This window comes from Anomaloglossus baeobatrachus, chromosome 5 (assembly GCF_048569485.1).
Source record: "Anomaloglossus baeobatrachus isolate aAnoBae1 chromosome 5, aAnoBae1.hap1, whole genome shotgun sequence".
In the NCBI taxonomy this organism is placed as follows: domain Eukaryota; kingdom Metazoa; phylum Chordata; class Amphibia; order Anura; family Aromobatidae; genus Anomaloglossus; species Anomaloglossus baeobatrachus.
In genome coordinates, this window is record NC_134357.1 from 550,827,337 (window position 1) to 550,842,267 (window position 14,931).

General features: G+C 43.8%; 1 pseudogene; it reads left to right on the top strand.

The window, feature by feature from the left end:
• The first annotated feature begins 750 nt into the window (after positions 1 to 750).
• Positions 751 to 14,931, top strand: part of LOC142312277 (uncharacterized) — a 111,701-nt pseudogene continuing 97,520 nt past the window's right edge.

Below are 14,931 nucleotides of genomic sequence, written 5' to 3' on the forward strand. Positions count from 1 at the left end.
TCATATTTCATAATTGAGGAAGGTGTGGTGGGTATAATTTATAAGGGAGGGCAGTGTGTAGTTTATTAGGGGCAGTGTGACAGTCACAGTATATAAGTGGGGACGGTGTGGTGGGAATATTTTATACTCATGCTATGTTTTGATGTGCCCGTGGTGATCCCCATTGGGGGGGGGGTTAGTGCCCTTCGTTTCTCATTGATACTTTTTCAAGTGTTTTACAGAGTAGATCTGCCTTAAACAGATGTCGTGTGCGAAAACTCAGTGTTACGTTGTCACTAAGGGGCGCGACCACTTAAAGTGCCTAGGGCAGCACGAAGGCAAAATACAGCACTGAAGATGAGTCTATGAGAAACGTATTCAGCTGCAGACTCCGAGGAGGAAAGTGCTTGTTGTGTGTGTGGCCTAAATATATAGGATTTATTAGTAGATATAAAAAATTAACACCATAATGATGACTCACTACTCCTGTGCCACCGCTTCTTGGGTCCCCACCAGTCTCTGTATTTCCTCCTCAGTTCCAACAAACTTGTAATTCCCGCAGTCAAGCAGTGACCAACATAGCCAGTGATTGGAAGCATGGAGGAGACGTCTTAGTCAGCAATTTATGTTCCAGTCCGCACAAGACAAGAAAAAATAAATCATCTACACGTTCTATCTCCTGATATGTTTCCCTTTATTCTCTCCAGTAATTGTATTATTACAGCGGATTCTTTATGATGTTACATCGTCATCTTCTCCCCATTCAGGTCTCTACAATATCGGATCCTCTCAGTGGAGATCTTCTATAGAAGAGAATTCTCCTGATTGCCCCGTGAAGGATGGATATGGACAGGGACAAGATGGCGGAGAGGATATTACACCTCACCCTAGAGATCCTCTTCCGGCTTACTGGAGAGGTGAGAGATTCTGATGACGTCACATTACATCATTCTTGTCTATGGGAATAACAGATGGACAGAACTGGAGAGGTGAGGACTCTGGAAATGTCTGTAGTGAGATTTATTACTGTCTCTCCATAACCAGGATTACACAGTAGTGAAGAAGACCTCTAGTGAGCGCTGTCAGGCCCCTGTGTCTGAGGGATGGGGAAGACCCCTGAGCCTAATCACGGGGCCGCCACCTCGCCCCCCGATACATGAGGACATCAATAACCAGAAGATCCTAGAACTCACCTACAAGATGATTGAGCTGCTGACTGGAGAGGTGACACTGCTGGGAATGCTGGGACATTATACAGTAACGCTATGAAGGGATCGGGGGTGACGGTATCATTGTATGTGTCAGATTCCTATAAGGTGTCAGGACGTCACCGTCTATTTCTCCGTGGAGGAGTGGGAGTATTTAGAAGGACACAAAGATCTGTACAAGAACGTCATGATGGGAGTTCCCCAGCCCCTCAAATCACCAAGTAATAGACAGGACTAAATACACACGGCCTATAATTATCTGTATGTAAGGAATGAATTCAGTCCCTGTATGTGTTTCCTCCAGTTCTGTCCAGTAAGAGGACACCACCAGAGAGATGTCCCCATCCTCTTCTCCCACAGGACTGTAAACAAGAAGACCCCGATGTTCCTCAGGATCATCAGGTAGATGGAGAGAAGGTGCCATGAAATCTCCCTATGATGTGTAGACGGCTGTGAAGGTCTTGTGCTCAGTCTTGTTTTATCCACCAGTATTATATGTTTAATACTTGTGTAATGAGAGTGGTGGAGATGGCAGGATTAGAACTGATCATAGATGTGACTTCTCCATCTGTCTGTGACTTTACAATATTTGTTTCAGGGTGGAGATCTGACCCATATTAATACTACAGAGACATATGTGAGGGGTGATGAGTGGTGTAAAGAGGAGATTCCTACAGATAACCACCCAGGTGAGTAGTGACCACTAAATGCAGAGAAGTCACAGATTCTTCTCAGTCACCGGCTGTGGCTGTTTTATCTGTGGTGTAGTTCGGCCATATCACAATCATGTGGTCGTCATTCTGCCACTAAACCACTGTACCCATTACTTTGGGCAATGGAGGTTCTTCTGTTGGTGTTAGAAGTTACGTACTCACAGCTCTGTTAACTACAGATCTGTAAACTACAAAGTCAAATGTTAAGGGTGCTTCACACGCTGCGACATCGCTAGCAATAGCTAGCGATGTCGTGCGCGATAGCACCCGCGCCCGTCGTTCGTGCGACATTTGGTGATCGCTGCCGTAGCGAACATTATCGCTACAGCAGCGTCACACACACATAACTTTTCAGCGACGTCGCTGTGACCACGGAACAATCCCTCCTTCAAGGGGGAGGTGCGTTCGGCATCATAGCGACGTCACTGCGGCCTCACTAAGCGGCCGGCTAAAAGCAGAGGAGGGGCGGAGATGAGCAGCCGGAACATGCCACCCACCTCCTTCCTTCCTCATTGCCAGTGGACGTAGGTAAGGAGATGTTTGTCGTTACTGTGGCATCACACATAGCGATGTGTGACGCCGCAGGAACGCCGAACAACCAGCGGCATGCACCACCAACGATATTATAAAAAAGAGCGACGTGTCAACGATCAAGGACGTTTTTGCGATCGTTATCATCGATCCTTGGTGTCACACGCTGCAATGTCGCTAACGGCGCCGGATGTGCGTCACTAACAACATTACCCCGACGATATATCAAACGAAGAAAAAGAAAAAATTGAGTTTTATAGGGCCTTGCATAATCAAAAACAGAAACGCACCCAATATTATATGTAAATATTTATTATTAGAAGGGTTTGAATAAATAGGGGCACTGTCATATAGGGTGAAAACATAAAATTATAACAGTGGTTTGGAATACAAAGAATCAGAGGTGTCCCATACTAGGACCTCAACAGCATCATATTGTATAAAATAGAGTTGATTCCAACATTACAAGGTATAGTATATAGTCCAAACAATCAGTACAATAAGGGCCCACCAGGGCATATAAGTTACAAAAATCAGTATCCTATGTTTGGAGTTGGAAAAAGTGCTTACCCATATTAAAATGCCAATATGATCGCCGTATCAACGGTCCTGGTAGTGGAGGGGGGAAGCCCCGACGATATATTGTTAGCAATGTCGCAGCGTATAAAGCACCCTTTAGTGTATGTAGAATTTGCAGACAAGATAAAAAATTACTTGAAGAAAAATGTTATGATCGCTTCTAGGAGAAAGCGGAGGGTAATGATGCCGTTTCCTTCCTCGAATCCTGACATCATGAAAGATGAATCTACCTTCTCTCTTTTTTGTGCTGCTGAATGTGATAATATGGTCAACAACGTTAACCCCTTCACGTCCACAGACCCTAGACGTACGGGTATGTCTTATTTGAAGGGGAGTTCCCGACCTTAGACGTACCAGTACATCCTGGCAATCAAGCGGGCAGAGGAACTGTGCCCGGGTGATCGATACCAGGAACTCGGTTTAGATGACTTACAAGTCCTGGTTGTCAAGGCCAGGGATGGTCCCCGTGCTGTTTAACCCCCTAAATATTGCAATCGATAGGAGCATTTAGGGGGTCAGGAGAGGGAATATGCTGCTTTTCCCGTCCACTTCGGCCCTTGCTGTCATCGCGAGGGTCTGATCGTTGCCATGGTAACCTGAGGTCATCACCCAGCTATGAGATGCAGGACCATGATCTCAGAGACTTCTGTCAGTTCAGCACTAACAGATATAATGTGTTGCAATGCTCCTGCATTGCAATATATTATATCATCTATCAGAGCAATAAAAGTTAGTGTTCCATACAGTATAGGGACTAAGTAAGAAGGTAAAGGAAACAATGACCGTATTTTTTGGATTATAAGACGCACTTTTCCTTCCAAAAATTTGAGAGGAAAATGAGGGGTGCGTCTTAAAATCCAAGTATAGCTTACCGGGTGTGTGCTGGCGGCCGGGTGCCTGTGACTGCGTGCGAGAGACGGGGTGCCTGTGACTGCGTGCGAGAGGCGGGGTGCCTGTGACTGCGTGCGGGCGGCGGGGTGCCTGTGACTGCGTGCGGGCGGCCGGGTGCCTGTGGCTGCGTGCGGGCGGCCGAGTGCCTGTGGCTGCGTGCGGGCGGCCGGGTGCCTGTGGCTGCGTGCGGGCGGCCGGGTGCCTGTGGCTGCGTGCGGGCGGCCGGGTGCCTGTGGCTGCGTGCGGGCGGCCGGGTGCCTGTGGCTGCGTGCGGGCGGCTGGGTGCCTGTGGCTGCGTGCGGGCGGCCGAGTGCCTGTGGCTGCGGCCGGGTGCCTGTCGGTGCCGGCTGCCTGTCTGTGTGTGCTGGCGGCCTGCTCACTGTCACTCTGTGTATGCGTGCTTCGGGCAGGTGGCTGTGCGTCAGGTGTCCCAGTGTGTCCGTGGTCCCAGTTTCAAATGATGGCGTCGGGAGTCAGTGCGTGCACAGATGGAGCTCTTGGATGAGATCTCCATCTGCTCATGCGCCGCTGTGGGAGTCAGCGCTTGCGCAGTTGGAGCCCTTGGATGAGAGCTCCATCTGCACATGCACCGCTCCAGGCGCCATCATTTGAATCGGGACCACGGACACACTGAGACACTCAATGCACCGGCCTGTTCCACTACTCACTCACCGCCACGGACCCTCCGTGGTTGCCACCATGGTCCCGCCGAGGTTGCCACCACTAACCGCCGCTGCACCTGACGCCACTGACTGCCTGCCGCCACTGACCGCCGCCACGCCTGCCGCCTCTGACCGCCGCTACTAACCCACTACGGCTGCCAGCACAACATCTGCCTCCCGTGACCCCGCTTCACCACCGCTGCTGCCCCCCTCCGGTAAGACAACACCGGATTATAAGACAGACCCCATTTTTATTTTTTTTACCTTTTTTTTATCTCTAAATTTGGGGTGCGTCTTATAATCCGGTACGTCTTATAAAACAAAAAATACGGTAAATAAAAATATTTAAAAAAAACCCCAGAAAATAAAGAACAAAAAATGCAAAAACCATACCAATAACTACTACTAATAATGTAACAAAAAAAAAGTACACTCCACAACTGGAACAACCTGATCTATTAAACTGTAACACTAATTAAACCCTTCAGTGAACAATGCAAAAGTGCCAAAAACTGTCTTTTCGTCATATAGCTGCGAAAAAGGTGGAATCAAAAGCAATTAAGAAGGCACATGTAAATATAAATATGTATGGCGTTGTTCACATTTATCCTGCTCTCTATGCTGAGCGCATACACTGGGGATTACGCGTAAATCTGAAAAACGTGATTCAGACAAAATTCTTAACAGGAAAATTCACTGTAATGAAGCAGAGGGAGTCACTTGAACTGACATCTGGCCTGTGTTCTGGGTTTGTCTGTCTGTCTGCGCATTTTTTTAGGCGTGCATAAAACTGCAGTCAACAACAGTTTTGTACACCTTTGAAAAGATGGACACTGCTGAACATTGGCCAAACGGAGTCCGGAGTAGCTCTACTGCCTCTTTATAGTGATTGGATCCGTCGAGAGTTTCATCTGAATTACATATTTTGATGATGTAGATGAGAACCCTAATCTAAGTGCTCCGCATAGAGCACAGGATAAATGTGAATTGATCCCAAATATTCTGTAACACCCCCCCCCCAAAAAAAAAAAATTCAGCAAAATCTGCGCTCCCAAATCCAAATGCCCTCCTCCTTTCCCCCATAATGTTTGTAAACCATAGTTAATGTCCACATATTTAGCATTATTGTAGTGGGGTGAGGCTGCTTAATGTAAGGGGTGTGTGTCTCCAGAAGCACAAGCTGGGCACAATGCAAAATGTACGGGCACTACAATATACTACGCATTAATAGGGAATGGTGGCAGATAACGATTCCAAAAATTTTTCCATTCAAAAAGTCAAATGACGCTCCTTCCCTTACGATCCCTGCCGTGCACCCAAACAGTAAATTTCTACCACCTATGGGGTTTCAATGTACTCAGGAGAAATAGCATAAGAAATTGTATGGTGCAATTTCTCTTACTATCCTTATGAAAATGCAAAATATGGGGCTAAAGTAACATTTTTGTGATTTAAAAAAGTAAAATATACATTTTTTAATTCCACAATGCTTTAGTTCCTGTGAAGCACCTGAAGGGTTCATAGTTTATTGAATGTGGTTTTGAGCAGTTTGTGGGGTGTAGTTTTTATTAGTATGGTGTCACTTTTGGGTATTTTGTCATACAGGCCCCTCAAAGTCACTTCAAATGTGATGTGGTTCTAAAAAAAAAAAAATAGATTTCTAAATTTTGTTGGAGAAATATCAAATTGCTGATAGACGTTTACCCCTTCTAACTTACCAACAAAAAAAACCCTCTGATGTTTCAAAAATTGTGCTGATGTAAGGTAGACGTGGTAAATGTTGTGACATAACTCTCTGATTTAGGGGCATAAAAATTCAAAGTTTGAAAATTATGAGATTTTAGACATTTTCGACAAGTTTTCGATTTTTTACAAATAAACACAAAAAATATCGTCCTAAATTTACCACTAACATGAAAAATAATATGGCACGAAAACCATTCTCAGAATCACTGGGATCTATTGAAGCGTTCCAGGGTTATAACCTCATAAAGTGACACTGATCAGAATTGAAAAAGTTGGGCTGGTCATGAAGGTGAAAACAGGTTCAAGGCTTAAATGTCCATTGAGAGCCAAGTGTGAATTTCTGTACAATAGTTTCCCTTTATTTTAACTTTTGAATTTCTTTTTAAACCAATTAACTTCAGAGAGAATTGCAATAAACTACAAAAAAAACAAAAGCATTCCACGTCTGGCATGATATATCCCTAAGTCACTTTATGAGGTGATAACTTTGGGTGTTTCTTGTGAATCCAATGATTCTGGTATATTTTTTTTCTGTGACACATTGTCTTTTATTAATGATGGGACAACGTACGTGGCCCTGGTTGGTACTCGATCAAGCATTAGTGTACTCAGGTGCCATGCTCGAGTCCCCACCCCACGTTTCCCAGCTTTTTATCAGCCAGTAAACATGCAGGGATTGGCAGAAAATCAGAGCAGTAGACAGTCCCATACAGTGACTCCATTTTGGGAATTGTAACTCTCAGTGAATTTCTCCATAGTTCTGAGTATTTTGACTCCACAAGCACTTTCCAGGAATTAGCACACAGTGGATGTTTGAGTTTAAAAATTACAAATATGCCAATTTATTGTCCAACACATAGTGCCCAGATTGTGCTCCAGGAGACACACACACCGTAAATTCATTGGGTTCTTCTCACTAGAGCAATGCAAAATACATGGATGCTAAATGTGGTTTGGGCACATTTTGCAAGAATGAGAAATGAGGGGGAGATTTGACTTTAGGAAAGCGGATTTTGCTGGATTGGTTTATGGAAGCCATGTCACTTTTCAAAAGCCTTTAAGCCACTAATAATGTGGAAACCCTCTGTTTTTCCATTGACAGATGATGGAACTGAGTGGGGGCTTTTTTGTGGGATGGGTAGAAATTTTTATTGGTATCATATTTGCCTACATGATTTTTGGTGGCTTTTAAGTCCAATATTTGGGAGGCAGAATGACAAACAGTTGAACATCACGCTCTGCTGATTCATGCTATGAGGTCTTCTATTAGACTGAACTGTCATTGTCTTAGTGAATAATTATGTTTAGCTATATAACTTGCCATTTCTATGGTAGAAAGGCTCAGAAATATAAATTTCAAAGATATTTTATTAAAAAATAACTGGTTTTATTCTTGGCAGATGAATGTACCAGGAAATCAGAAGGACAAGGGACATCTTCAGTTTATAAATCAGAGGAACTTGATTTCACACAGGATACAATTGAAGTGAATGCCATTACTTCAGATATCCCATCACCCCTTCACAACAAAGATCTATCATCTGATCCTATGAAACAGGTCATGTCTTCTAAATCATTACAGACTACTAAGAAAAATAAAAGTCAGAAAATAGGAATTAAAATACAAAATACCCTTAAAGTAAAGAAGCAATTTTCACATTCAGAATATGGAAATAGTTTTCCCCTCGAAATATCTTTGGTTAAGCGTAAAAAAATTCACACAGAGAAGAGATTTTCTTGTTCCAAATGTGGGAAATCTTTTAACCAGAAATCGCATCTTGATAGGCATGACAGAATTCATACTGGGACTAGGTATAAGCCACATTTATGTTTAGAATGTGGGAAATGTTTTACCTACAAAGCACATCTTGATGCACACCACAGAACCCACACAGGGGAGAAGCCATTTTCATGTTCAGAATGTGGGAAATGTTTTAACCATACATCACATCTTGCTACACACCACAGAACGCACACAGGGGAGAAGCCATATTCATGTTCAGAATGTGGGAAATGTTATAACCAGAAAGCACATCTTGCTAAACACCAGAGAACCCACACAGGGGAGAAGCTATAGTCATGTTCAGAATGTGGGAAATGTTATAACCAGAAATCACATCTTGCTATACACCACAAAATCCACACAGGGGAGAAGCCACAATCATGTTCAGAGTGTGGGAAATGTTGTAGAAAGTAAAGAGCAAGGAAAAGAGAGCCATATAAATGAGGGATCGACCAGGCACAATATGAAAAAAGTAACAAGTGATTTTTATTAGTGTTTGTACAAAACACAACCAGACATGAAGTGTCAGAGGAGCCTTAAACAGTGAACACATACATTTAAAAAACACACCCATATGGACCACCAGAATATCAGTGCGTAAGCAACTAAGTACAATACAGGACTGGGTAATCAAAATATCCATTCAAACAGATAGTACATAAGATATAATGATATGATCAAATAATAGTGTTGTATCTATTGGCAAAGTTGGAAATTAACCCACACAGGAATATTAGAGCTAGAAATAGCAATCTAATGTTACCAGAATAAATAGACTGAGCCCTCAGACCCCATAAGTCAGTTCATAACAATGAATCAAACAAAGAACATTGCTTTGCAAAATGCATAAAAGGATTATCACTGGGAGTCCAGAGGAACAAAGTAAAATATCTCCCCAATGTGGGTAAGTGCCCAAGGATATCACTCCTAATAGAGAAAAACCCCAATCAATACTTAGTGCTCCTGGTGGTCCAAGCCTCATGCGTATCGTCATGTAGTGACTTCCTCAAGGGCAAGATAAAGAAGATAAAGATAAATGTTGTAGAAAGAAATCAAATCTTGTTACACATCAGTGAAGTCACACAGTTGAGAAATCCTTATCATAAGAATGTGAAAAATGAATTAGTGGAAAATTATATTTTGTTGACAATCATAAATAACTGACATAGGAGAGAAATTATAGATTTTATTGACAAATTGTACAAAAATCATGGAATAGAACGTCGTATAATTAAATGAGAAAGGATTATTACCTTACTTACCATATTTTTGGACTATAATAAGCAATTGTAATAAGAAAATACTTTGTGCATGACAAGGCGATCATCCGAATAGCTGATAGAGCTTGTGATCATAAAAAAAAATGTAATAGAGAAATGGATTCTTTTCTTGCAACTATTCATTTATTGTATTTCGCTACAATAAATACTTTTTACAAATATGTGTGTGTGTGTGTGTGTGTGTGTGTGTGTGTGTATATATACATATATATAATTTTTTTGTTTGTTTGTTTGGACATCTAGTTAGTTTAAATATCAGAGTGTGATTAGGTCCTGAAATTTAAAAATATATACACACAAAATATATTTAACATTTTGTCATAAGGAGATTTTTGCAGGCATCACCAGTTGTCATCAAGGATCTGTGGAAACTACAGATTCTGGCACTCTGCTTGCTAACTTCTCTGATATCTGTGATCAACGCAGAAGACGCAGGCATCGACCCACAGACTTAAGGGGGCTTTACACGCAACGACATCGCTAACGAGATGTCGTTGGGGTCACGGAATTCGTGACGCACATCCGGCCTCGTTAGTGACGTTGTTGCGTGTGAAACGCACGAACGACTGCTAACCATCAAAATTACTCACCATATCGTTGATCATTGACACGTCGTTCTTATCTCAAATATCGTTGCTGTTGCAAGACGCAGGTTGTTCGTCGTTCCTACGGCAGCACACATCGCTATGTGTGACACCGCAGGAACGAGGAACAACAGCCTACCTGCGGCGGCTGGCAAAGAGGAAGTAAGGAGGTGGGTGGGATGTTCTAGCCACTCATCTCCGCCCCTCTGCTTCTATTGGGCGGCCGCTTAGTGACTCCGCTGTGACGCTGAACGAACCTCCCCCTTAGAAAGGAGGCGGTTAGCCGGCCACAGCGGCGTCGCTAGGCAGGTAAGTATGTGTGACTGGGACTAACGATGTGCGCCACAGGCAGCGATTTGCCTGTGACGCACAACCAACGGGGGCGGGTGCTTTGACCTGTGACATCGCTAGCGATGTCGCTGTGTGCAAAGTGGCCTTTAGGCAGGCTAGCAAGAGTTTCTCAGTGGGGCTGTTTTGTTTTTTTAAAACAGTTTTTTTTATTAGCATTTTAAATTAATAGAACAACAAATAAATTCCGCATACACGCAGGTATGCAAACCAACCCCCCCACCACCAAACAAAATCCCCTGTTTTTCCAACAATCACAATATTCATTTGTATATTTCACAATCAGGAAATACAGTTAGGCATAGATCGGTAGCCAAACATCAACTAAAATATAAACCGATTAGAGCACCTACGCTCCGACCCAACATTTTGATCTACTCCCACACACCCAGGCTAAAACAGGGTCATCATCAGGACTCTAGCCCAGGTCAACGTTGCCGGGGCCAGATTCGGGGTATCAAGCCACGGGGCCCATATATCCTCAAATTTCTTGTACGCCTTTCTTTTTTGATAGACCTATTTTTCAAGCCGGAGGGTGTAATTTACCCTGTCAATTAATTCTTTAATATTAGGGACCTTACTATCTTTCCGGTATCGCGCAATGACCTCCCGTGCCTGGTATAGGATACGCGCAATAGCAATCTTATGGCTTTCCTGAATAGTAGGTTCCGCGGTGTATCCAAGAATACATGCCAGAGGTCTGCGATCTGTACAACAATCATACACCGAATCAATAAGGTCAAGCACTCCCACCCAGTATCTTCTCAAGCATGGACAATTCCACATGAGGTATATCAGGTCAGCATCTGAGGCTCCACAATTCCAGCAGCATGAGTCAGGGCTAGCACCTATTTTAAATAAAAAGGCCGGTGTCCTATACATCCTATGAACTAAGAACACATGCGACAACCTCTGTGACTCACTGACAGACAGAAGGGGAATATTCTGCAGTACCTCCTCCCAGACTTCCTCCGAAATATTCCCTAAGTCTCTCTGCCATCTATCCCTAGGCCCGTAGGTCATCCTCTTGAATTTGGCATCTTGGAGATACACATTTTACCAGGAGATTGTGCCCTTAGTGTCCCCAGCCGCCATCGCGACATCCAGCAATGGCATCCAGTTCACCGGAGACAAATTCACAGATACCGACTGTACCTCACATACATGCCTGACCTGAAGGTATTAGGAGAACCTGTTGTTCGGAATATCAAATTCCCTTCTAAGCATTTCAAACGTCTTAAACTGACCCTCTTCAAATAGTTGCTGCACCTTCTTAATCCCCTTCCGCTGCCATAACTCAAACCCACAGTTTGTCCAATTCAAGAATATTCGGGTTCCCCCATATAAGTGAGTATTTAGTGACTACTCCCACCTTCAAAATGTCTTTTACTTTTTCCCAGGTCTTTCCCATTTCCCTTAAGGTATGGTGTTCAGGGGCCGAGGCTCTCAGTAAACCCCCTGAATCTAATTCTGCAGGCAAGTCCTTCTTCCCCAAAGCATGACGCAGTATTGCCCTTATTGATGACGAGGTTCCCGCACCCTCCTCCTCCCAGTTCTTAAAATGCTGCAGTTGCGCTGCCGGATAATAGAGAAACGGATCCGGGACCATCAACCCCCACCTCATCTTGGGCTTTTGCAATGTTTGTACTTTTATCCGCGCAATTCCCCTTTTTCAGATTAATTCTCTAAATATACTGTTGATTTTGTGAAAAATACGCTGGGGTATCCAGACTGGTGCATTATGTAGCAGATACAGTGCCTGTGGCATCAGGATCATTTTCACTAGATCTACTGACAAAGGTAGTTTACACCATGCCTTGGTTTTCTGCTGAAACCTACTCAAAAGAGGAGTGATGTTCAGTTTTTCAAAGTCTGGCACCTTCTCACTGATCCAGACACCCAGGTATTTAAATGAGGAAGTAAGCTTCAACTGCCCTACCAAGTTCTCAGGGGCGGGAGGAATGGGCCCAAGTGTCATCAGAGATGATTTATCCCAATTAATTGTCAAACCTGATATTGATCATTTTAGTACACTAACACCTATAGCCTCCCTTAGGGAGTTTGGCCAGTCATCTAGGAAAAGGAGCATATCGTCCGCATAAAGTGCGACTTTCTCTGTTAAATTCCCGTGGCGGAAGCCCTTGACACCCCTTGATTTCCTCAGGACCGCAGCGAGTGGCTCAATGGCGATGGCAAATAGCAACGGTGACAGCGGGCATCCCTGCCTAGTCCCCCTGGCCAGTGAACACCCTTCTGACAACAACCCATTGACCTTTACCCTGGCTCTAGGAGCTGCATACAGCAACTTTACCCATGAGATGAATCTTTCACCATAGCCCATTTTAGCCAATAGAACCCACAAGAAATCCCATTCGACACCATCAAATGCTTTAGCGGCATACGAAGAGACCACCGCTTTAAACTGATCCCCTTTCGCTGGTAATTGCAAATTCAGATAGAGCCGTCGGATATTAATGGCCGTGGATTTATTTGGCATAAAACCCGTTTGGTCCGGATGTATAAGGGAAGATATTACCCGTGCTAGGCTTTGCTTTGCCAGAATTGTAATGTCTATGGGGAGAAGAGGTATAGGGCGGGATTCCGGCAGACTGGGGTCCTTATCCTGTTTAGGAATTACCACAATGATGGCTTCATTCATGGAGGGTGGCAGTCTCCCAGTCTCCAGTGCTTCATTGAATACTTCCAGTAACTGGGGCAGTAATACAGAGCCATAGGACTTAAAGACCTCAGCCGGCAAGCCATCCACACCCTGGAATTTATTATTAGACATTGATGACAGAGCATGTTCCAATTCCTCTAAACTGAACGGAGCAACTAATGCCCATGCACTGTCCTGCAGAAGAGACTGCATGCTTCCTTGCCTCAGAAATCCCTGTATGTCCTCTACCTCAGGGGACACTTTAGAACTATAAAGCTCCCCAAAGAATTCCAAAAACACCGTCATCACCTCCCTATCAGACTGTGTCAATGTGCCATCCCTCTTCTTCATTTCCACGACGAAGGTCGTTCCCTGTTGGGCCCGCGATACCACTGCCAACAAATGACTCTCCTTTTCCCCTTCTTCAAAATAGCTTTGTTTCTTAAAGAATAATTTATCTCCTACTGTAGTCAACATATGCTGGGCTAATTGTGTCTGTGCGTGATCCAGCGTGGCCATATTGTCATCCGATGGGTGGGCAACATAAATTGATTCGGCCTCCTAAGCCTCCCTCCTCAATGTGTTTCCAAATTCACTGGACGCATTTGTGATCTTATTTACCTTTTTAGGCTACATTCACAGGACCATTCCGTTTTTGCGGGCCGCAAAAAACGGTCCGTTTTTTTTCACGGATGCATCTGTGTGGCATCCGTGTGACTTCCGTTCCGTATACGGTCCGTGTGTCATCCGTGTGCCTTCCTTTTTTTGCGGACCGCAAAAAACGAAAGCCGCAAGAAAGATAAATAGATGAGTAGATATAGAGATGAATAGATAGATATAGAGACAGAGAGATAGATGGATAGATAGTGATAGATGAGAAAGACATATATAATTTCCTACCCCCTGCATATTCTAAGCTGGCACCCTTTTGTGACTTTCATGTGGCACTAAAGGGTGCTTAGCCTTGTATTTAGCCAACAAATAAATAATTAAAAAAAATGACGTGGGTCCACCCTATCTTTTGTAGCCAACTAGGGTAAAGCAAATGGCTGCAACCTGCAAACCACAGCTGGCAGCTTCACCTTGGCTTGTAATCCTATACAGAGGGCACCCCACGCTGTTATTTTAAATTAAATAAATAATTTAAAACAAAAAACATGGTGTGTCCCCCAAATTGGATCACCAGCCAAGGTAAAGCGGACAGCTGGGGTCTGGTATTCACAGACTATGGAGGTCCACCGTTATTGGACACTCCCCAGCCTAAAAATAGCAGGCCACAGCCGTCCCAGAAGTGGCGCATCCATTAGATGTGCCAATCCTGGCACTTTTTTTTTTAAATTCTTTATTTTTAAGTGAAAACCTTCAACATAACATAATACAGTTCTTATGACCAATCAGGCCAATTTGCACTACAATACATATATCATTAACAAGATGCCAAACGGGAAATATATATTTGTATCTTGCTGAATCACGTTCCTTCATATATCTCCTCCCGGGTTCCTGATAAGTCTAGGTTCCACCACATTTTTGCTTTAATACAGATTCACATTAAAACAGATAACGAAGGTGACTCACAAATACATCTGAAACAAGAAAGATAGAAAGGCTAGAGAAGAAAGAGAAGTTATTAGGCAATCAGTGTGAGAAGAATAGAAAAGTAGGAAGAAAAATGTGAGGGGGAGGGGAAGAGAGGGGGGGGGAGAGAGGGAGGAAATCGGGGGGGGGGGGGGTAGGTAGGGGAATTCAGCTAAGTGTTGCAAACTGCGGTTCCATCGGCAGCCACATCGCCCCCCACCAGGACGCTATATTCCTCTGAATGTTGGAAGTCCAACCATTCTCGCCAAGTGGACCAGAATTTCTCATATGTATCATGCAGCGAGGAGGTTAAATCCTCCATGTACATGAGGTCATTGACCTTATTGATCCATTGGACCAACGTGGGAGGGGTCGTGCTCCTCCATCTTT